The sequence below is a fragment of the Notamacropus eugenii genome, chromosome 4, assembly GCF_028372415.1.
Source record: "Notamacropus eugenii isolate mMacEug1 chromosome 4, mMacEug1.pri_v2, whole genome shotgun sequence".
In the NCBI taxonomy this organism is placed as follows: Eukaryota; Metazoa; Chordata; class Mammalia; order Diprotodontia; family Macropodidae; genus Notamacropus; species Notamacropus eugenii.
Genome location: NC_092875.1, coordinates 20,903,996 through 20,928,856, shown reverse-complemented (window position 1 = coordinate 20,928,856; position 24,861 = coordinate 20,903,996). Strand labels below are relative to the sequence as shown.

General features: G+C 41.8%; 1 protein-coding gene across 2 annotated transcripts in view; it reads left to right on the top strand.

Moving 5' to 3' along the window:
* GRK3 (G protein-coupled receptor kinase 3) overlaps positions 1 to 24,861 on the top strand; it is a 184,690-nt gene that overhangs the window by 2,680 nt on the left and 157,149 nt on the right. The window contains exon 1 of one of the 2 annotated variants that reach the window (XM_072600103.1): positions 2,274 to 23,625. The exons of the other annotated variant lie outside the window; for it this stretch is intronic. The gene's annotated coding sequence lies outside the window, so the exon portion shown is untranslated. Of the gene's footprint in view, positions 1 to 2,273; positions 23,626 to 24,861 lie in introns of those variants that run through there. 2 annotated transcript variants of the gene reach the window in all.

Genomic DNA, 24,861 nt, shown 5'->3' with positions numbered 1-24,861 from the left:
CCAACAAAAGAAAAATATAAAGGCCTGAATAAATAGGGTTTATCCTTATCCACAATTGAATTAACATTTATTACAATGTGCCAGATGCTGGGATGCAGAGATGAAAAATAACATGAACTCTACCCACAAGTCAGCATTTTTAGTACTGTGTATTTTTTTAAAGGTCTCGTTTCTTAAAATATTTTTTCTTGGTGTTTGAAACTCATCATGACTTCTGCTTTTTCCTGTCTCCTTTAAAATATATCCATTATGCTTGCTTGGGATGTTAACTTCCTTGTATGATGGCCTTTGTCTTTCAGAGGTTTGCTTTGGGAAGGGTTTTTCTTAAAAAAAACGGATGGAGGCTGTGTTCTTTTCTAATAGAATTAAAAAAATGAAAACATAAGCTGGAGAGAATTTCTTTTAACTTAAGAAAATATATCTTCACAGATTATATTTTTGATTCTCCTTGTTGGCCAAGCCATTCAGATTATGGTTTGAAGTAGTTCTCTTAGCAATTGTGATTCTGTTGCACAAGAACTGTTCCTCCAGCTTGAACACCTTTGTCCTATGCCTCTGGAATTTAGAGGGATAATTAGACTACTAGTTGTTCGAACTTTTTTTTCTTGGTAGGGCCTGTGTGATTTCTTCTGTTTGGGGATCCCTTCCACAAATGCCAGTTCAGCAACTTGATTTATTGTCTTAGAAGGGGCAGCTAGAGGGCACTATAGTGCAAAGATTGCCTTGCCTAGAGTCAGGAAGACTTAACCTTCCCGAGTTCAAATGTGACCTCAGATGCTTCCTAGCTGTGTGACCTTGGGCAAGTCACTTTACCCTGTTTGCCTCAGTTTCCTCATTTGTAAAATGAGCTGGAGAAGGCAGTAGCTAACTACCCCGGTCTCTTTGCCAAGAAAACCCCAAATGGGATCTGGAAAAGTCAGACACGACTGAAAACAACAAAGTCTTAAGAGAGTTGCCTGAAGCAGTGAAGTAACTTATTTGTTCCACAGCCTGTGTGTATCAGAGGCATCATTGAATCCAGGTCTTCCTAGATTCCAAGAGAGGCCTTTTTTTCTTTCCTTTTTATTTGTGGTTTGTTTTGTGTTTCCCTTGTTTGCAGGGTTTTTTATAATGTAACATTTTATAATGTTCTCAGTTCATTGTCCAGTGACAAGTCTGTTAACCCTGACATCATCAGGTAAAGTTTGCATGTTTTTTGTTACCTCTGGATGGCAGTTTGTGGTTGGCTTGGCTAGTAGGAGTGAAGTGGAGGGGGGCGGGGTTCTCAAGCATGAGCATGAACATGAACATGAACCATGAACATGAGTAGATCCTAGATGAAACTGAAGGTTATTTTGTCAATGTCCTCTGCATGAAATCTATCTCCTTCAGCTTCATTGTGTTATTGAAGGATCAGAAAACATTGTTTCCTTCCCTGCCTGGTTCAGCTTCATTCACCCTGAAGTGAGGTGGCTGTGGAATTATTAACATGTGGACTTACCGAAAATGTTTTGATTCATATTTTTAGCATCTGAACAAGAAGAATCATCCTGTTAGTCACTGGTAGAGGCCTCCTTTCCATGACTTTTGCTCATTGTTCCACTAAGTTTTTCAGTGTCATTAGGGTCTTGCTTCCTGGGTTCTTACTTTATATGGAAAGCAGTTGAATTAAAGAAAAACAAAACATAGCAACTAAGCCCAAACACTGCCTTTGCTTCCCCCCTCCCCTCTCTGCTAGTGACAGACATTGGAGTCCTTTATCCTCATCATATATATTCTTCCTACAAGGGTATTAGCCTTCCTGGGAAAGTAGCCTTGTAACTTATAGTCAGGTGAGACCTGGTTTGCATCCCGCCACCCACACATAAGAACTTGGCTATCACAACTGCAGTGAACCTTAATTTTCTCATCTGAAAAATGGGTATGATGCCTATAGTTGTTATTCAGTCAAGTCTGACTCTTTGTGGCCCCTTTTTTGATGGGATTATTGGCAAAGATATGGTTTGCCATTTCCTTCTCCAGTGGATTAAGGCAAACATAGATTAAGTGACTTGCCCAGGATCACATAGCTAGTAAGTGTCTGAGTCTGGATTCGAACTCAGATCCTCTCAACTCTAATGCCACCTTGCTGCCCTCCAGTGGCTATTGTATGTAACTTAGTGATTGTGGGATCACCTAAGAGAGCATGTGAAGCACTTTATCAGTCTTAAAAAAGTACTGCCTAGATTATGGCTCTTATCTGGAGGGGAGGGAGTGTGGAGCTGGGGAGAGTTGGGGGTTGGGGGGAAGGGTTAGACTTCTTTAGCTTCACAGGTTTATCTTATTGTCTTTAGTCAGTGATAGAATGAGACTTATTGGAAATTATCAGTGCTTATCCTCAGAATCAGTAATTGGAAGTTAGTGAGTGGCAGATTTCTCTTAGTACAAGGAAGTACCTTGTGCCCATCAGTCAGAAGGAGCACACAATGAATAATATCCAAAGCTATAAAGACATCAGGAAAGATCGAGTTGGAGAAGAAGCCATTGGATTTAGCAACAGAGAGACCATGGATAATCTTGGGGATGCGGAGCATGTGGATTTTCCGCTAGTTCCTGCCCTTGCTGTATTTCTGGTGCACCATCTTTTCTGGTTGTGTCTCTCTAATAATGTACTTTACGCTGGTCCTTTTGCACATTTCTTGGTTGATAACATGTTGCAATCTACTCATGCCAGTCACGAAACTCACCAATAACTTTCTGGCGAGTCAGCTTTCATTCTTTGGATACTTTTGTGTTTCCATGACTTGCAGACGTTATGTCCCCAGCAGAATACTGGTGGTGACAAGATGGGCATTTGATTTAGGGACAAGCTTGGGGTCATGAAAATATTTTTTCATTTTCCCTAAGGCAATTCAGTTCACTCTCTTGTTCTGTTCAATTACGGGCCCAGCTTCTTGGCCATTGGCAGTATCTTTCCAAGATCAATGCACTGCTACGTGAGCTCTAAGGATTATTTGTCCAACTGCATGTTATAGCCTAATAGTCTTCACGTACTTGGTTTTTCCTGTGTGACTAGGGCAGGTCAAACTCTCTTGAGCGATTGTGGATTTGATCTCAGAGACTCAACAGTGGCCTAGGGTTTGGTGCTGTGTACTGACAGGAGCATCTGTAGCAGTTCCCTGCGTAGGACTGGTTCATTGCCGGGGGGCCATGAGCTTGCTGTTTCAATATTTTGATAACAGTATCAATATAATTAGCTTCCTTTGTAATCTTAGGTATTTTATGCACCTCAAAGCATTATTCTGAGAAAGGGTTCCTAGGCTTCCCCAGCTTGCCAAAGGGGCCTTTTATGACACACAAAAACCTCCTAATCTCGAGGGAGTTCCTTTTGGATTGGGCCTCTGCTTGATGCCTTTGGTGAGTGGGATTTCTGGGGTTTGTGCTTCACTTGGTGTTAAGAATCAGAGGGTTTTGGACAGGGCTTCTGCTTTGCTGCTTTTTTCAAGGAATCTTGCATGGCTTTGATACAGGCATGGGAGAGCTTGTAAGGCGGCCTTTTCTCTGTGGGATGTTTTTTGTTTGTTTATGGTCAGCAGACAGTCAACATAGTGGATTTTCTCTTTTCTACACCTGCCAGTCACTTGGGGGGCTGTAACAATTACCTCTGTGATGGAAGGTCATTTTCCAAGTTCTTTCCTTGTGTGTAGATTATCCTCATACAAATGTTGTGGGGATGGTTCAGTAGTGATTAGTAGCAGTGTTTTTTGAGTCTCTTCTCAATGGCCACCAGAAGGTCCAAGTTTTGTGGTGTTGGTGCCCAGATTTGATGTATGAAGTTGATCTCATAAAAACGAGCCCAGAGGTGGCCGAGTCAGAGCTCCAGGCCCCTGTACTGCTGCCTTCAGTGACTCCTCTGCTGAGCCTGTGCAGCCCACAGGGATCTCCCATAGAATCCACGTGCCAGTAGCTGTTGTATGCCAACATCTAGGACACTCTACTTCCTTCCTTCAGCCAGTGCCTTCTTTCCCTCCTCAGATCCTGCTGTCATTCATACCAAGGTACATACATATTGATACTCCCTCAAGTATCAGAGTTATTGACTGACTGACATAGAAAGACAGGTAATCACTGGCAGACTGAATCTAGAACCTGGGACCCTTGACTCCCCACTTTTCCGCTATTCTACCAACTGCATTTTTAGACCAATGAAATAAGTTGTTAAGCATGTTCATCCTTATTTTGCAATACATGACAGTACACCAGCTATCTCTAGTTTGGAACAATTAGGATGTGAAGGATAAGAAGAAAGTATGCCTACATTAGCATAGAGGAAAAGTGGGTAACGAAACTGCTGGTCCTAGTGCAGTCCTTCACCATTGGTGACAGTCTTGGAGAGCTGCTTAGGGCACAGAAAGAGCCTGAGATCGTCCAGGGTCCCACAGCCTACATCACAGAGGGGTGTGGACTCAAGTCTTCCTAGAATGGAGGCTGGCTTGCTAGTCAGGTCTCTTCTGCCATAAACTGCTGGTGTAACTTGGCCTTGTTTGGGGTCTTTCACAACCAGATGGGGATCAAAACCTTTCTGTGACCTGAGGGCCTGGTCTTTGAGAGTTGTGGTATTGTGAAAAAATTATCAGCTTGTGGCTTAGCTGGTAATGTGTCTCAGAACTAGTAACATGATAGAAATATAATGTGACCCACTAGGCCCATCCTCAAATGTGATTCTGAGACCTAGGAAAAGATAAGGTTGATCATTCCAGAAGGAGGTACTGCCCTCAGTGACTGCAGGAACCTGTCTTCTGGGAACTGCCAAGAACCTAATTACAGCAGAGGGAGGAAGTCAGATGCCTTGAGGTGGATGGTTTAGGCTTAAATAGGCCTGGCATTTAAAGTTTCTGCTACTGCTGTCAGGCCAGGTAGTTCTGGAATGGCCTGTGTGCCTTGGCACTCCCCTCTGGGCCCCTATAGGACTTTCTGTGAAGGCTTACTTAGGAAAGCAGTGCCCAGGAAGGCAGTCTCTGAAGATTCATTTCCAGTCAAAGGGCAGAGCAGCTTTCTTTGCAGTAAAGTCATTTGCACATTTAAAAGGGGAAAAAACCCAAACCCATTGTTAGTAATGCAGCATATCTTGCGTGTTAAAATATACTGTATGTACCTTATTATCTTTGCTTTTCTACATCATTCTCTGGGTACTGGCAGCCAGGGGAATAGACATTATTAACTTGGCAACTCTTACTGTATCTGTTAACTCATTTGTGTATTAAATCCTTTGCATCCTAGCACAGCTGGCTGTCCCAGAGGTGAAATCTCCTATGCATGCCTTACATCTGCCTTTTCTATTTTTAATACTGATTACAATCTAGAAACCCTCTCGGGCTTCTTATTGATTGTTCTAGTGATCTGTAATGAGGGAAGCAGGAAAAATGACTCAGTTTTTTCATTCACATTCTGTCAACATCCCTTTCGTTATTGCTAGTCTCCTCACAGACCTCCTGTGTTGTTTCGGTGATGTGTATGGACGTTTTCTTCTTTGACACCTTGTACACTAATTAGAGAATGCTAATGGGAAACTGCTTCTGAATCTGTTGACATGATTGGTTTGTTTTCTGATCGGACAGAGGCTTGGTGGGGATCAGCCAGGCACCCTGCCCCCACAAGTGCCAGGGACCCACTTCTGGCTTTCTGCCTCTCTGCCATTACCGTCATCTTCACAGGGGTGGGTCCACAACTTACCCAGACTCATGCTCATTCCTGCCCTGGAGTCTGACATAGCAGAAGGATGTCGCTAGGGAATACAAGGTCATAGGACACATGAACATAGTATGGACTTGAGAATCAGGATCCTTGATTTGAAACCTGACCCACCACTGATGCACTCGGTTCTAAACCTTTACGTCCCCATTTATCCAGCTGTAAAATGGGAATAATACTGCCTGTTCTGTCCATTCCAAAGGGATATTGTGAGACTCCGATGAGATATGGATGTGAAAAGTATAAAGTGGCGGCCAAACGTGAGGCGTGTTTGTCTAAAGCTCTAACTCATTTATTTGTTGCTGTTCAGACATTTTTCAGTCGTGTCTGACTCTCCCTGACCCCATTTGGGCTTTTCTTGGCAGAGATCCTGGAGTTTTTTTTGCCATTTCCTTCTCCAGCTCATTTTATAGATGAGGAAACTGAGGCAGACAGGGTTCAGTGACTCGCCCAGGGTCACACAGCCAGGAAGTGTCTGAGACTGGATACGAACTCACATTTTCCTGCCTCTGCGCCTGGTGCTCTGTAGCTACTTATTTCTTGTCTCCCTTCTGTTTTCCTTTTCAAGGAGCCTGGCAGGTGGAATGGGACTTGGTCTCGAAGTGTGGGAGTGGTGTTGGCAGGGGAAGATGGGGAAGAGAAGCCGGGAGGGGGAGGAGTTGACCCAGGCCTGGAGAGTGGCTTCCCAAGGGCATTGAGATGCAGGGCACAGTAAGGTGATACTTTACCTGGAACAGTAAGGAGGGTGTGTGTGGGGAGGAGTACGAGATAAGGTCGGAGGGAGCTGGAGAAAGGAGTCAGTGTGCATTTGCCGCCAGTTCATTTACACACATTTGTCCTCTAATTCTCAATCCTCATGGTCCACACTGGCCACTGGGTACATATGCTTAGTACTCTTTATAAAACTGCCTTGTTGAAAAATGGCCTGCTTGAACATTTCCTGGCTTCAGAGGATATTTTGTGTTAGAAGAATCTCAGAGGCCACATATTCCAACCTATATCTAACTAAAGGTCCCTTCTTCACGAAGTAGCTGTGCAACCTAGGCTTGCATCCTCCCAGCGAGGGACCTGAGACCATGCATTATCCTTGGGCATCATTCTAATTGGTGTGAAGTTTTTCCTGTTATCGAACCTAAATTCAGGTCTTTGCAACTTGCACACATTACTGCTAGTGTCCATTGATTCCTCTTTCTTCTGCCTCCTGGGGCCAATCAGAAGAAATCAGGTACTTGGGACCAGCTGTCCAAATAATTAGGAAGCTCTTATTCAGCACTTACTATGTGCCAGGCTCTGAAGATGCAAGAGAAAAGAGAAGAGAGTTGCTGCCCTCAAGGAGCTTATGTTCTAATGGGGGAGAAGAGCTGTAGAAAAGGTACTCACAAAGTAAATGTGCAGTGACCTTGGAGGGGAAGGTGCTTAGGAAAGACTGACAGAAGCAGGGGTCAAAGGGAGTCCTGAAGGGCTGCTTTGATTGGAATGGCAAAGAGGCCAGTTTGGGATTCTGAGAGTGCAGAGGGATATGCTGTGGAAGAAGCCTGGGAAGAGAGGAAGGGACCACATTGGGAAGAGCTTTCAGCTACCCCAGGGTGCCTCCATGTCCTCTTCCCTCACTCTCTTCTAACCTCTCTGCAGTCTGGTTTCCCACCACATCAGTCACCTGAAACTTCTTTATCCACAGTTAGCAGTGATTTCCCAAATGCCAGATCTAGTGGCCTTTTCTCAATGTGAAAGTAGAAGGGACCAAATTAACCAGTTGGATTCCATGGATGAATGGGGTGAGTGGGGAGTTGAGGAAGATACTGAGGAGTAGGGAGATTTTTATTAGAAGAAGGAATATTGGAGTTCATAAGCATAGAATTGGAGTGCTTGTGAGTGATGGTCAGATAGAAGGGATGACCCTCTGCGTGTAGCTGAGGTGGAGCAGTAGAATAGGTCATGAGAACTGACGAATTCAGAAATCAAGTCATCTGAGGAAGTATTGATGTTTATATCGAACTCCCCTAGTCCTGGCGGGTAGGTGGTGCAGTGGATAAAGTGCTGGGCTGGAGTCAGGAAGATCTGAATTCAAATCCAGCTGCAGACACTTACCTGCTGTGTGGTCCTGTTTGCCTCAGTTTTCTGATCTGTAAAGTGAGCTGAAGAAGGAAATGGCCAACCCCTCCAGTATCTTTGCCAAGAAAACTCCAGATACGATCAAGAAGAGGTGGATGTGACTGAAATGACTGAACAACAACAAAATCTGGAGGTGCAGAATCACTGAGATGGGAAATACAGGGGTGGAGATATGCTAAGCCATTGAAGAATAAGACAGTCTAAGTGGCTAGAGAGATGTCTCTTGTAGGGAGGCTCAGATGAATGACTGTTCTGGAGGCATAGAGAGAAATGGAAAGTTAAGATGTGACCAGATAGACAAATGCTAGTTCTTGATCAAGGAAGGAGAATGCTTATGGCTAGTTGCGAGATCCAACATATGATCATTCTTTTGCATGGTTGAAGTGAACTAGGAAAACTAGGGCATGGAAATTATGTAGACTGGAAGACTAGGAAGCCAGGGGTATTTGGGAGAACTTTAGTGTTCATATCCCCTGATCTAATGGGTAAGAGTGAGAAGAAGACAGTGAGCCATATATTAGACTTTTGGAAACAGGAGAGTGACCCATGGACTAGTAGGCAAGTCTCTGTGATCTATATGGGGGAGAAAATGTTAATAGAGTAAACTTTAAAGGAGAACATGGTGCTGAGTGATGGCAGCAAAGGGATGGTCTGGAAGTGTTAATATAAGGAGTGTTCTGATTCCACCTCCAGTATCCATGTGTATGTAGGAAATGTGTGAAGAATGTGTAGAATTAGTGCTAGAGAGGAGGGCCAGGGGTGCGTTGTTATCTGGCCTCTTTGAGTACAAATAGGTTGAAGAAGAAGAGGAAGAGGAAGAGTGATGGGAAGTTCATTCATTAAAGAATATGAATTCCAGAGGGCATACTGGAAATGGTGGAATTAGAAATGTAGAAGAGTAAAAGGTCAAGAATATCAAGGGAATTAATGAAAAATAATGTGGAAAAAGGTAGCCTAGCTGCACCTGATGTCAAGCTGTTTTACAATGCAGTCATCATCAGAACAGTTTGGTACTGCCCAAGAAATAGAGTGGAATCATTGGAATAGATTAGGTACACAGTAGTAATGACTGTAGTCATCTAGTATTTGATAAACTCAAAGATCCAAGCTTTTGGGGCAAGATTTCATTATTTGACAAAAACTGCCATGGGGAAATTGGAAAACAGTTTGGTAGAAATCAGGACTAGGCCAGTATCTCACACTGTATACCAAGATAAGGTCAAAATTGGTACATGATTTAGACGTAAAAGGTGGTACTATAAGCAGATTAGGAGAATGTGGAATAGTTTGCCTGTCAAATCTATGGATAAAAAAGAATTTACAACCAAATAAGAGAGAGCATGGGATAAAAGAGATAATTTTGATTATATTGAGTTAAAAATGTTTTGCACAAACAAAATAAATGCAGCCAAGATTAGAAGGAAAGCAAGAAGCTGGGGAATATTTTTTACAGCAAGTTTCTCTGATAAAGGCCTCTTTTCTCAAATATGTAGAGAACTGAGTCAAATTTATAAGAATGCAAGTCATTCCCCAGTTGATAAATGGTTAAATGGTATGAACAAGCAGTTTTCAGACAAATAAATTAAAACTGTCTATAGACATATAAAAAACTCTAAATTACTATCGATTAGAGAAATGCTAATTATAACAACCCTGAGGTACGACCTCACACCTATCAGGTTGGCTCATATAACAGAAAAAGGAAATGACAGATGTTGAAGCAGATATGGGAAAATTGGGACATTAATGCACTGTTAGTAGAATTGTGAACTAATCTAACCATTCTGGAGAACAACTTGGAACTATGCACAAAAGGCTATAAAACTTTTGACACAGCAATACCACTACTAGATCTATATCTGAAGAGCTTTAAAAAAAAAGGAAAAGGACCTATATGTACAAAAATGTTTATAGCAGCTCTTTTTGTGGTGGCAAATAATTAGAAATTGAGGGGATTCCTATCACTCGGGGAATGGCTAAACAAGTTGTGACTATGATTGTAATGGAATACTGTTGTGCTGTTAGAAATGATGGGTAGGATGTTTTCGGAAAAACCTGCAAAGACTTAAATGAGCTGATGCAAAGTGAAATTGGCAGAACTAGAGGAACATTGTCCACAGTAACAACAATATTGTCTAGTGATTAACTGTGAATGATTTAGATATCCCCAGAGATAGTGATCCAATACAGTTCTGAAGGACTTATGATGAAAAATGCTATCCACCTCCAGACAAAGAACTGATGAAATCTGAATGCAGATCAAAGCATAGTTGTTCTTTTTAATTTTATATTTTGGTTTTTTTTTCAGTGCTTTCTTTCACAACATGGCTGATATGGAAATATGTTTTACAAGACTGCACATGTATAACATATCAAATTGCTTGCCTTCTGGATGAGGGAAGAAGGGAGGGAAGAAGGGAAAGCCTTGGGAACTCAAAATTTTAAAAAATGTTAAAAATTGCTTTTACATGTCATTGGAAAAAAATATTAAAATAAATAAATGGATACTGTAGGTTGAGGACAATGGGGATGAGAGAATAAGAGGTGGAAGTTGTGGGTAGTTAGTTACTCCTAGGTAACCGGTGATTAAATAACAGAGGGAGAGAGAGATTGGTGAGAGGTTGCTAGGTACAGGGCATAGGGCAAGAGTGGTAGGGCAGTCAGGCTTGCTGCCTTCTCCTCTGGGCTGGAGGGTCAGGGTGGGTGCTGGTGATTGACAAAGACTTGGAAGTAGGACCTAGTCTGGTGGAATCCTTCGCCTTGCTTCCCTGCTTCTTCCAGGTTAGGTGGTTTTGCAGGGCTGAGGCAACATCCAGGAAGATAGAGTCTTGGCCCTTGAGGATTATCAGGGAATCTGATTGTGTTTCTAACTGACTTATTTGCTTTGTTTTTTTTTCTTAATGAACACAAAAATTTCCTGTTGGGAAAAACAAAATAGTAAAAACATTGCAACAAATATGCCAAATAAATTCCTTCATTGGCCATGTCCAAGAATGTGTGCTCGATCAGAACCTTTAGTCCATTACTTCCCCATCAGAAGGTGGGCAGCCTGCTTTATTTTTGATCATTTCATTGATGAGAATTCTGAAGTTTTTCAAAGTTGTCTGTCTTTGTAGTACTGCTGTTATTGTATAAATTATTCTCGTGGTTGTGTTCATATAATTCTGCATCGGATCATGCAGGTCTTTCCAGGTTTCTCTGGCACTGTCCTTGCCTCATTTTTATATTCATTTTGCCTTATTTGCCATTTCTCAATTGTTAGGTGCTCCCTTAATTTCCAGTTCTTTGTCACCTCAAAAGGAGCTACTGTGAATATTTTTGTGTATATGAGACTCTTTCTACATTCTTTATCTCTTTGGGGTGTAGTTGTAATAGTGACATTGCTGGGTTAAAGGGTTTGCGCAATGTAGCCATTTTGGGAGCATAGTTTCAGACTGCTTTCCAGAATGGTTAGACCAGTCCAAAGTTCCACCAACAGGATATTAATATGCCTGTTTTGCCACAGCCACTCCAACATTTGTCATTTTTCTTTTTTTTTGGTCAACTTTACCATTGTATTTAATGTGAAGTGGAACCTCAGAGTTTCTTTAATTTGCATTTCTCTAAAAATTGGTGATTTTATATATTCTTGAGAAAATTATGTATTCTTTTGAGGATTTACCAATTGGGGCTCTAATTTTTATAAATTTGAGTCAGTTCCTTATATGTCTTGGAAATAACATGTTTATTGTAGAAACTTACTGCAAAGATTTTTTTCCTAGCTGTCTGCTTCGCTCATAATTTTAGCTGCATTGTGTGTGTGTGTATGTAAAAACTTTAATTTTATGTAATTAAAATTGTCCATTTTATATTTTGTGATACTCTTTTTCTTGTTTGGTCATCAGCTCTTTCCTTACCCATAGATTTCATTTTTGTTCCTTTAATTTGCTTCTGATGGGACCTTTTACATCTAAGTCTTGCACCCATTTGGCCCTCATCTGTAGTTTGAAGTGCTATTTTATACCTAGTATCTGCCAGACTGCTTTCCAGCTTTTCCTGGCAGTTTTTGGTGAATTTAAGTCCTTCCCCTGATATGTGGGATTTTGGGGGCTTATCAAACATTAGGCCACCTTGTTTGTTTGCTTCTCTGTACCTTCCACTTAAACTGTTTATCACTGATTTATCTCTGGTTTTTAACCATCTCAAGGTATAGTTTGAAATGAAAGAAAACCCTTTGATTAGTCAAGATATTTCAGACTTTAAAAGCTCTACATTTTCATTGCTGGGGTTGTAGACCATACGTCATCAAGATTATAGACTGCAGTGACCTTAGTGTTTCTTTTGAAGTTAGGTTTTTAATTGACGTCTTTTGTTCTGTTGCCAGATTTCGTCATGTATCTCTTCTCCCCTTTGAAAGCCATCTTTTATAACAATTAACTTTAAATAAAAAACAAGAAGAGAAAGAAAAAAGCTCAGCAAAATGAATACTTTGAAAAGTCAATGTTCCGCACCTGTGGACTCTTCTCTTCCACCAAAGAATAGTGAGAGATGCCTCCTCCCTGCCCTGCTTTGGGGCCAAGCTTGTCCTTCATAACTGCAAAACATTCTGTTTCAATGGTTTTGTGATCGTTCTTTCAGTTCACATTGTTATGGTTCTTGAATAGAAGAACCTCTGTTTACCTCACTTGGGAGCAGCCATTGTGACTTCCGTGTGTCTCTAGTCATCACAGCCATACTCCATTACATTCTTATATCTCATTTTGGGTAACCTCCCAGTGAACGTCCATCAGTATTGTTTTCGTTTCTTTAGTGCTGCTGTCCATGGAGAGAGCCGCTCTGAATATTTTGGTGCATATGAGCCTTTTCATCAGTGACTTCCTTGGAGCATGTACCTGGCAGGGAAATTTCTGGATCCGTGGGCACACACATTTTAGCCTCTTTATTTGAGAAATGCCACATTACCTGTAAAATGACACAACCTTCTCATGCCTCTCTTGTAGACAGTCCTCATGAGCTGTTAGCCCTCTGATGAAGAGCCCATCCAGATTTGGTCTGGCTGGTCCTTTGATGGGCTTCACACTTGGCTTTTCCAGCTTAAGTAGGTTTTAGAAGAATTTGTGTTTTTCTAGTATAGTCCTTGAAAATATTCAAATGAATGTTGATGGAACTGTGATTTCTTCTCTTTGGAAGTCCCCTTCAGTAATGCAGATTGGAATCCATTCTTGCCTGTCCAGTGATACTGTGATGTTCTTGTCTATCCTCTCTCACAAAGTTACCCACCTTGCCTTTACCTTATAATCGTAGCCAACTTTATCTGGCCCTTTAAGATTTACAGAGCACTTTATGTGCACAACCTCATTTAATTTATACCAGGGTCCCTGGAAGCAAGTATTGCAACCATTCTACCCATATTTTAAAAAGGGAGTACAGGGAATGTGGAGAGACTGATGGAAAGTGATCACTTGAGGCAGCATTTGAACAGAATGTGGCTCATCTTGATGCCATGCCCGGTGCTCTGTCCACTGCACCACCATGCTGGCAGCCAGCTACTGAGTCAGCAGTATGATGTAGCATCCAGGAAAGCTAATGCCAGCTGGGATCACATTAACAGATGCTGAGCTTCCCAAATCACTGAGATGATTTTACTGACTCTACCCTTGTCAGATCTCATTCAGAGCTGGGGTTCAGTTCTCGGCACCACAAGATAAGAACTGCATTGATCAACTGGAGAGTGTTGAGAGGAAGAGATCTAGGATGGTTTAGGGCCTTGGGTCCATGTTGTGAAGATCAGTCAAAGGAACTGGCCATGGTTAGCATGAAAAAGAGAGCAGAAGAGCTGTGATGTGGCAAAAAGATTGGATTTCTTTTGCTTGGCTCAGTGGGTAGGAGAAGGAGGGATCCTGTATGGGGTCAGGGCAGCAGATTGGGGCTGGATGACAATCAGAGCTGCCCACAGTGGAAAGAGCTGCCTTGAAAGGAAGTGGTTTCCCCCTCCTTGGAAGTCTTGGAACAGAAGCTGTCTGACCACTTGTCAGGTAGGTTGTTGTGTGACCAGATGGCCACTGAGGACTCTTCAGCTCTCCAGACTCTCTTCAGGCCAGAGGCTCTGTTCTGCCCCTTCCTTTTCTAGGCTCCATGTGAACTCCTTGCTCTGTGCCTTTGCTTGTCCTATGCTCTTATTTGAAATGTCTGGTCTTGTCTTTTCTCTGCCTCCCTAAAGCTTCTCTGTCCTTCCAAGTCTTTTTCAAATCCCTTCTTTCTTCCAAGTCTGCTTCAAATCCCCTCTTCTCTTCTCCTCGGGAACCTTTCCCAACTGTTCTGGGTCCCGTCCTGAGCCCCACTTGTATGCCCAGACAGTTGATAGTGGTTGCCATCCAGTTGTCCTTTGGGTCCTTGGTTAATGTTACCTTTCATAGGAGACTGAGCTCCTGAATGACAGGGCTATCTCTTCTGTTTCTTTTGCAGAAACATAGAGCTGCTAGCATACTGTGGCTGCTCAATAAATCCTGGATTAAAAATTGAATTATTGTAAATGAACTGGTGTCTAGTGCTCATTTTTTTATTTAAATATGAAACAAATGAATATTTGATGAAGGGCCTTAATAATTATGGTTATCCAGTGTTCTTGGCTTTGTTTTATTTTTGTAATTTTTTTTGGTTTGTAAAACCTAGAGCTTTGTATATTCACTCATCCTCTATTTTATAAGTGACTCATTTAATGTTTGGTAGTGAGATTGGTGCTACATTATCTGCATTTTCTCACTTCTTTCGGATGATGTGGCTAGAAAGGCGTCAGGAGCTCTCAACCACTCACATATTAGTGTACATTTTTGTTAAATCCAATCCAGTCCTAGAATGTTAAAGCTAGACGAGACCAATAGAACTCAGAAATTATGCCTAGATGGTTAAGTGTTGGCAGTGTGGTGTCAGTCATCAGTATGGGCATCGAGGGTGGTTCATCCATGCCCTTAGCCCAAGGCAGTCCTCCACACAAAGATTCCAGAAGTGGAATGGGAAGTGAGTTGATTATAGCTGTATCAAAAATATATTTCAAAAGATAAAGGGCTTCATATTGTTTTCAAAAAGAAATCTGTCTGTTACCTCACTCTATTTTCCCTCCATCTCCCTGGAACATTTGGAAACAAACAAACAATACAATAATGACAGGAGATGAAAATCTAGTCAGTTGTATGTGATTCTTTGTGACCCCACTTGGTATTTTCTTGGCAGAGATACTGGAGTGTTTCGTCATTTCTTTCTCCAGCTCATTTTACAGGTGAGGAAATTTGAGGCAAACAGCCTCACAGCTAGTAAGTGTCTGAGGCTGGGTTTGAACCAAGGTCTTCCTGACTCCAGGATCAACATTCCAACCACTGGGCCACACAGCACTAATTCTTAAAGCTGCAGTTAATTAACAGGAGTCTTATTTCTTTACTATTTAATTGGGCTTGGGACCATCTGGAAGCTCCTTCTGACTTTATACTTGAATCTGGCCTTTGCCCTTGAAGTCTGAACCTTTCCCTAACCTCTTTAGCAGTGATAGGATGTTTGAACTACTAATCTTGCCTTTATATCTTCTGTGGTTTTTAAAGCCTAGTACCTGATATTAATCACACCATGTCAATAGCAACCTAAGTGTTCCTTTGGCTAGCTCTTAAGTTATAGTCTGCTTCCAGAGGAAAAGTTAAAATTTAATTAAGTGCTTTGGAGATCATAGTAAAGATAAACTGGGATTTCCCTTATTTGCTGGAATACCCTGAGGCTGACATTTTGATTATTGTCTTTCAGGTATTCATTTTTCTAGGCTGCCTTCGGGAGTACTTCTGGGGATCTGTACTTTTGTAATGTGAGTCCTTTCCTCACACATGACAACTGTTCTGTAGTTTTGTAGATAGTTTTCAAGAGTCAGTGGGGCAAAAGATAGGCATCACTTTGTGGCCAACCTGGTGAACTTAGCCAGGCTGTTAGTTCTTTTAGACAACAGGTATACGATCTAGAACTATGCCCACATTCATCTACTTAAAGGGATTTTGTTCGTTTAGTTTAATGTCTTGACTTCAAGTGGAAAGAATGTTAGACTGAGACTCAGTAGACCTTGGGAAGAATCTGAACCAGTTCACAGAATCACACAGTTGGAGAGTGGGAAGTAGTCATCTAGTTCATACATTCATGTAGGGAATTCCCACTAGAGTGTGCCTGACGCTGACCAATGGGGAGGGGCTCCCTGCTCCCACCTGTGTAGGCAGCCTAGGCCTCTTTGGGACAGCTGGGGTCACAAGGAATTGTTCCTAACCTCAAGTCTGATTGACTTCTTTGTAGCTTTTGTTCCTTTTTCCTGGTGCTGTCCGTAGGGACCCAAAAGGTCAGGTCTGATTCCTTCTCTGCATCACAACCTTTTAGATACTTGCGTCCACCCATCCTGTCTCCCTTCTTCAACAGGCTAAACATGCCCAATTCCTTCAGTTGATTCTTATATGACACAGACTTAATGCCCATCATGATTGACCTCCTCTAGATAAGGGATTCTTAACCTAGAATGATGTGAGTTCTTTTTTTCTTTCCTTTGTCCCCTTTTCAGGATCAGGAAGTTTGTTTTACTCTCTGTGTTATCCTCCCTCTTAACCACTCCTTCCTTACCCTCATTTATTTCTCTTTGGAATTTGTTGTATTTCTATACCAAATAGTGTGTCTATATATATATGTGTGTGTGTGTGTCTATGTGTGTTCAGTGCTCCTTTGTCCATTTCAGAGAAGACTGAAATTTAAACAAAGCTTACTCCACATACTACTTCTTCCTTGTTTGAATATTCATTCTTTTCACACACTCTAATGATGAGAAATTGCAAGTTTCTCACCTCGTTCTTCCTTTTCTAGACTAGTGTCTTTTCCTATTTATTCTCCATTCTCTTTCTTAAAACCTTCAATCCACCCACAGGACCTCTGTTTTTCTTATTTCATTTTCTCAGTACCTTAGGGTTCAATAAGGATGCTTCTCCCTTTATTAGAATGTTAGCCTTCTGTTAATTTTGTTAGCATACAGTGCCTTTGTGTATTTCACAGTTCATATACAGCCCTAGGTTTTTCATTATGGGCTTAAAAGCCTGCTATTCCATTCAAGTTTCATTTTTCCCCCTTGTTGGAGTATACTTAGCTTTGTAGGATAAATTATTCTTGGTGGTTTACCTTTTTTGCCTTTTGGAATATTATTTTCCAAGATCTCCTCTGATTTTTTGTGAAAGCTTCAAAGTCTTATGTGAGCCTGACTCTAGTTCCTTGGTACTTAAACTGCTCCTTTTTGGGTGTTTGCAGTATTTTTCTTTGACCTGGGAGCTTTAGATTTTAGCTGTGAAAATCCTGAGACTTTGGAGTTTCTTTTCGGGAGGTGATTAGTAGATTGAATCAGTTTTCATTTATGATTTCTTAAAATAAGGTGTCCAGGATTTTATAAAAAATACTTTTTTTTTGAGAAGTACAATCATTTTTAAATGATTTCTCTTTGACTTCTTTTCCAGGTCAGTTTTTAAAAAAGGGTTATCTTAAATTTTCTTCTATTTAGTTACTCTTATTTCTTGGCTGTCTCATGGAGTCATCCAGTTCTCTTTGGTCTATTCTAGTTTTTTGTGGGTGAAGTTTACCACTTTCTCCTTTAAGCTACTTATTCTTCTTACTGTCCCATCAAGAGCTTTAATTTCATTTTTTAGTTCTTGTTTCACTTCTTTTGGTCATTCATATAGTCTTTGTGGAAAATCCACGTTTTTTCTTTGAGTTTCTGCTTGCTGTTGTTATGGAGTTATTAGCTTGGCAATAAATTTTGATGCTGGTTAATGTTTTCTTTGATTTACCCATCTTTTTGGCTTCCCCCCCCTGCCTAAATTGAGGCTTTGTGCCAGGGCCGAGCTCTGCCCCTTGCTGTGTTTTTGAGTGGAGTAGTTGACCCTGCTTGGTTTTGCTTTGGGTCCTCTAGCCTCTTTTCCTTACCTCCACCTTTTGCATCTTTGAATTTGAGATGGCTGGATCTTCAAGGTTCTCTTTGGTGTCCCAGGACAGTAACGTATTCATCAGAGACCCTGAATCTGGTCTGTCCTTTGCCATCTTTGTTGGGTGGCACAGTGCAAGGTGGTACTGTGCTAGTTAATGCCCTTTGTCGCTTCCCAGGGCTGACTCCCCCAGAGCTTTTCAAGGAGAGCCCTCTTCTTGCTGTTATAGACTCTGGGAGGCATCTTTGCACAGGTGCTGGATTTGTTCATAGACAGCCCTGTGTGACATTTTGTACAATTCTAGTGTAGAAGTCACTTAATGTAATTTCTTGTTAGATTTCTTGATCATTATTCTGTTTAGTAGCAACTTCAGTATTTTGGTGGAGTTCATATGTGAAAGCTAGGAGATCTGCTGCCTCTTGAGACATCCATCTAGGCAATACGTCAAACCATGGCCCAAGATGTCTTTCATCTTTATGGTTGCTCTATCATCCTGCTGACCCATGGGTTTTCAGTCCATTAGGCTTTCAGTCCTCTAGATCCCCACCTTGTACTAGTGAAGGTGTTTTCTGTGCCCAAGTGCAAGTCCATTTATTCCTGCTGAATTTCACCTTCTTAGGTTCAACCCAGTGTTCTATATTGTCAGAAGATCCTTTTGGATCCAGATGCTATCTCCCCCTGGCTTAGCTCTGTTTCCTAAATTTGTCTTATCTGCAGATTTGATCCATCCCTTTACCTGAATCCTTGCAAAATAGTAAAATAGCATGGGACATTTCTCTGGAGACATATTGTTCCATTGGCAGTCAGTGTATAAAACATGCATGGAGTTTGGCTGTGCAGTTCTGAATCTATCTGATGGTGTTCATTCTAATTGCTTCACCTTCTGCTCAAAAAGGCGTCTGAAGTTCTTTGTCAGAAGCTTTGCTAACGTCAATTTCCATAGCATTCCCCTCCTTGGCCAGACTAGTCATCCCATCAGAAATGGCAGTGCGGGTAACCTCTTCTGGATGGTGCTTGACATTGAACACAGTGGTAACCTAGTGCCAGTTCTAGAATGAGAGGGCATGTATAGATGATTCCTAGCTCTGTTCTTCTCTACCTTCAGTAGCCTGGTTCCTAATTAGGGCTTCTGCCTACAAGTCAGTCATACTCATTGGTGTCTACTTATGTAGCCTCTGGAAATTTTCATGGGCCTTCTTACCTGACCTACTTAACTATGAGAAGATACCTTTTATTAGCCCAAACTCAATTCTGTTGACCTTTAAAATGGAAAAATAAGAATTCTCTTGGTAGAACTGATAAGTTTTAGACAAACCTGTGGAAAACAAAATTGTAATATATCCTCATGACCAAAGACTACAAAGTTTAACTGAATGAATAGGTTTATTGTTTTCCTTGGTGTTAAATTACTTGATAACTCCTAACATTTTACTTTTTTTCTTTTCTAGACTTTAAATTTGGGTTAAAGAATTTAACTGTTTTTAGCCATTAACAGGAATTCCATCAGCCAGGAGGCTTCTCACAGACTGGTCCTTGTCATATATTGACTTGGCGAGAGTCCTCAGAAGAAAATTCAGTGACGGCTCCTTAGCATATTGTCTGGGGGATGGGATTCATGGGCTAGAGGAAGTTTGTGTTTGGGTGGGGAGGAAATGAGGCAGTTTCTATCAAACTATTCAGCATTTTGCCTGTTTGAAAAACAAAAATTCATCTGTCAGTTTTGTTACTGAAAACAGAAGGGAGGTTATGCTCTGGTAATTGTCAAAACTCAAATTGTTTGAACGTAAGCTTAGTTGCATGTTGGTGCTGTGTTCCTGTAATGGAATAAGAGGATGTGAGAGGAGTCTTGATCAGGAATCCTCCTCAAGATAAGGGGGATGTACACAAACTAGTAAGGCCCCTTCTTGTCTTGGAAGTTTTGGGGTTGGCCATCTTTAATAGACTTCTTTAAGCTTTGTGAGGCATCTTAGCCTAATGCAGGGATGGGGAACCTGCAGTCTCAAGGCCACATACTTGAGGACCCAGAGACCACATGTGGCCTCAAGGCTATAGGTTCCCCACCTCTGGAAGCACTAGCTTTGGACTCACAGGGCCTGAGTTGGAATCTGGCCTCAGCTACTTAATAACTGTGGGGTTTGGGCAAATCCTATGATCTCTCTTGATCCCACTTTCTTCCTCCTTAGAATGAGGAGCTCAGACTACCAGCTTGTCTGTCATTAAGAACCCTTCCTGTCTTAAGAGCCAGTGGTTTTATTGTTTTGGCAAAAGAGAATTCCTGGCGTTAGTGTTATTTGCAAACGTAGGTCATTTGTTACTGTGTAACAGACATTCCTCTGGATTCCATATTTATCATGGGGAAAGCTGAAAGCAAATTTTGATTGACTTGAAGGAAATTCCTTGTGATATGGTTATTGTTTCTAGCCCAAGTCATGAATAGATTTCTAATCTAGGATTCATTGAGCTTCTAGTTTTTAACAGTTTCAACATTTTGTTCATATAAACATCAAGAAACACAGTTTTCTTTTTTGGTCAGAAATGTTATCTTGATACATCATACATCACATGGGGCGGCTAGGTGGTATTGTGGTTTAGAGCACCGGGCCAGGAGACAGGAAAATGTAAGTTCAAATATGGCCTCAGACACTAGCTGCGTGATCTGGGCAGATCATGTAACCTCGTTCTGCCTCAGTTTCCTCCTATTTAAGATGAGGATAATATTAGCACCTATTTCTCAGGGCTCTTGGGAGAATCAAATGAGCTAACATTTGCAAAGCACTCAGCACCGTGCCTGGCACATGGTAAGCACTATGTAGATATTAGTTATCATCATCATCAATTTGAACTATTATTTTCCAACAAACTCCCCACCCCCCTTCTACAACACAGCAAAAGAGATCAGGGCTGCCAGGAGCTGACCCCTCACACTTCTGTAGCTTATTTACCGTGTGGTACAAAAATGGAAGGAAGGGCTTTGCTTTTCACCTCAAGAAGTTATTAGGTGATAAATAATGTTGATTGACTGATTTTTGAATCCAAAGACTTCTGGGAAAACATGTATTAAGGGATAGCAGAAGGCAGAATGACCCACACATGTGCAATGGCCACAACTGTCGTCACCAGCCGGGGGACGGTCCTAGCAGCATTGCTGACAGCGGGGGCAGCCCTGAGGCCTCTCTTTGTGCTGGGCCTTCGCTAAGTCTGTGGGTTTAGAAGCAGAGGAAGAGGAGACAGCAGGAATCCAGGAGTCAAGAGATCCAGGCTCACCAGAGTTTTGCCCCAGGCATCTGCCTGCTCTGATCCTCAGTTTACTCCTCTTTAATCTGAAGACATTGGACAGGCTGGTTTTTAAGTTCCCTTCCAGCTTTAGAATGCTATGGTTTAAGATGAGGAAGTTAGGTTAAAAAGCAGAAATAGCTTAGGAAGGGAGCTGAGGCGTGGGCCAACCCCTGGACTGTTCTGGCTTCTTCCTCTATACAGAACCACCTTCCCCCAGTTACTCATTTTATGTTTTGTTTTTTTTACTTCTTCTTTTGTATGCTGCCTCACATTCCACTAATGCACTTGGACCTAAAAAAAGTCTTTCAAAAGGATGAAGCATCTTCTTGGAAGATCCACAGGCTGTTACTCTGACATTAGGACAAAATTGTTCTACCAGAGTGACTCATCTCATGCTGAAACTCAAGATGGAGGAGCCATGGCTAGGTTGTGGCTCATCTGAAAACATGTTTGGGGATTTTAGTGGACTGCGAGTTCACTGTTAGCCAGCAGCAGGATCTAGAAGTCACCTCATCAGGATAGGCTACAGTAAGAAAGGCCTCATGCCTGGGACTGGGGTAGGGGGAGCATGATCCCACTCTATCCTGAGGAGAGCAGACCTGGTTCAGTTCTAGATGGCATGTTTTTGGAAAGATATTGTGAAGCTTGAGAACTTTCACAAGATGGTGAAATCTGTTATTATTAGGCCTTGTGAGGATTGGTTCAAGCATGAGTTTAGCCCAGTGAAGGGAAGACTTATGGGGATATAATAGCAATCTATTGGAAAGTTCCTCTAAAAGAGGAACTTGTTAACCTCGATCTGCTGGGCCCTGCAGGTTAGAATCAGAAGCAAAGATGGAACCTGCAGAGGTGCAGATGGAAGCTCAAGGTACACAAGCATTTCCTGGCAGGTTGAGTTGTCCCAAAGTGGAACAGAAGGGGCTGGGCACAGTGCCTGGCACACAGTAGGTACCACATAAATGCTTGTTCCCTTTTCCCTTCCATTGTATATGTACTCAAGTAGACAAGTGTTAAAGGGGTAAAAACTCTGCTGTTTCGCCTCCCTTGAACCTTCCATTCCTGCTGTGGTCCTATAGCTCTTCCATCCTTTGTAGCTTAACTCCTCTAAAAGTCTACATAAGGTGCCTTCACTTTGTCTCCTTTCACTCTCTTCTTTTCCCCTTCTAGTCTGGCTTCCGATGTTATCATTCCACCGAAACCCTTCTCTCCAAAGTCACCAGTGGTCTCTTAGCTGCCAAATGCAATGGTCTTTTCTCCATCCTCCTTCTCCTTGACCTCTCTGCTGTCGTTGACCCTGCTGCACCCTCCCTCCTCCTGGATACTCTTTTCTCTCTAGTTCTGGGACACCCCACTCTCCCTGGTTCTCCTATTTCTTCCAGAAATTATATTTGAATTTGTTTGTCTTTGCTTTTGGTTGTTTTAGAGTAACTCTTTTTTTGTATCTTGGGTATCCTGGTACCATAATAGTTTTTGATAGAGGTGTCTTTACTTTTTAAACTCATTCTTTTAGTATCCCTTCACAAATTGGAGCATTTTGCTAGGGTCCATTCCTGCCCCTTTTTGCACCTGGTTCAGACCCTTGTCCCCTCACACTTGTGCTCTAGTTCTGCTGGTTGCCTGCTGGCTAAGCTTCCTGACTCATATTTCTCCCACTCCCGGCCATCCATTTCATTTGTGCTCCATTTCATTGTGTCAGGTCTTCCTAAAGTGCCTGTTTGACCATGTCATCCTCTCCCTCCTCCCAAACTCCAGTGGCCCCATAAGATCTTGATTGAAATATCCAAACTTCCCTTTGGCATTTAAAACCCTTCACAACCTGGTACCCTTCTATGTTGCCAGGCTTCTGACTTCTTCCTCTGTCCCATATACTCCCCTGCCTCTTTGATGGACCTCCCACGCCACTCCATCTCTGGGTGCTTTCCAGTCATTGACTGCCCTCCTGCTCCGGAATGCTCTGCCTCCTTTCCCCAGCTGTCGTTCTGGCTTCCCTCAGACTCCTTTCCTTCTCCTTCCCTCTGAAACCATCTTGCATTTACACATAATAATTCTTGTGTACAGAGTGGGAGCTACTTGAGGGCAGGACTTTTCTTTTGACTTTCTTCTATCCCTAGTCCATAGCTCAGTGCCTGCCTGGTCAATAGGAAGCTCTTAAATACTGTTGCCTAACTGATAGATTTTTGTTTAGCTCTACCCCATAAGCTGTCATGTTACAAAAGTTGGAAATGGAGGAGAAAGAAATATAAATTAAGTTACTTTTCTGCATATACTATCACAGTTGACGTTGAAACTATGCTTTAAAGATTGCAAAGCATTTTTTACGCGTTATCTTAATTAGATCTCATGATAACCCTGCCAGACAGGCATTATGACTGTATATTGACTATGACTATTTTTATTTTAGAGATGAGGAAAATGAAACTCAGAGATGTTAAATGATTTTGCTGTGGTCACTCAGCTCCCAAGAGTTGTGATGTGGGATCCCAGGAGCACAATCTGAGGAAAGGCCATTTTCACCTCCAGGCCAACACTTACATACCCATCCACTTTATCCCCACCAGTACTGCTTTGCAAGGTAATTAGTTCTAATGATGCTTTGGCTTTTAAAGCATAGTTTAGCCATTACACATTATTAATGCCATTCAGAGAGACAGCTAATAGGATCAATCATAGATTGAGGGCTGAAAGAAAACTTGGAAGTCATCAGTGCCAATTATCTCATTTTGCAAATGAGGAACTCGGATCCCAGGAACCTTACATGACTTGCTCATTGCTATACAGTGTAAGTGACAGAGCTAGAATTTGATGGAGGGCCCCTGGCTCCAAACCCAGCCCTCTTTCCGTGCTGCCTACCCACTGTTAACCAAATGATTTATACCAAATTTATATATCCTTGCTGTTACTAACATTCCTTCCTATTTCATTTGTAAGAGGTTTTTCACTGTAGATAGGTAAATAGTAGTAGGTAAGGTCATCTTAATTATTTAAGGCCTTTAAAAGGTTTTCAGCATTCTCAGAATTCTGCTTATCTGCCCAAAGATTTTTGTCAGTTTCTCTGGTCACTTCCTCTTTGTTAGTCGGTGTCCTTCCTCACCATCTTTTACCCCTTAGGGTTGTGTTTTGAAAAACACATGCCTACATGAGTGAGGTAACACCCATTCAGGCCTTATCCTAAAAGGGCCAGGGTCTCCCATTGCATCCTGGGCCATCTCCAGTCATCCTGATGAATATCAGGCCACAGGACCCAGATGGCTCTGGAGGAGAAAGTGAGGCTGGTGACCTTGCACAGTCCTTCCTCATTTAGATTAAAGCCAACTGCAAGGCATGTCATCATTTCTCTGATGTCATGGCCCTCTTCGAAGAAGAACAAATACAGTATGTCAACATAGACGATACAAGGAAGTGTATTACACTGAATGGCAGAAAACGTTCATTCTCTTAAGTCCCCTCCCTGTATTGGCTAGCTAGCATTTTTGGTTTTTGGTAATTTAAGTGTGTTTTTATTTATTTATTTTAATCTGAACTTAAGAAATAAGCATTTTCCCAAAGAGGAGTAAAAAACAGGATTACACCTGAAATTGCAAGTCCATTATGTACAGCTTGCTGTCCTTTCAAATCTATAACAAAGTTCTCATGGAACTTTTTTCCTACCCTCCCCCCCCCCCTCCATCACGACTTTGAGATGGCTGCCACTAGGCACAAATGTGCGTGTGTGTGTGTGTGTGTGTGTGTGTGTGTGTGTTGTGTACGTGTTCTTTCTCTGGATGCAAGCAGCATCTTCTTCATAGGATCTTTGTGGTTAATTTGGGTA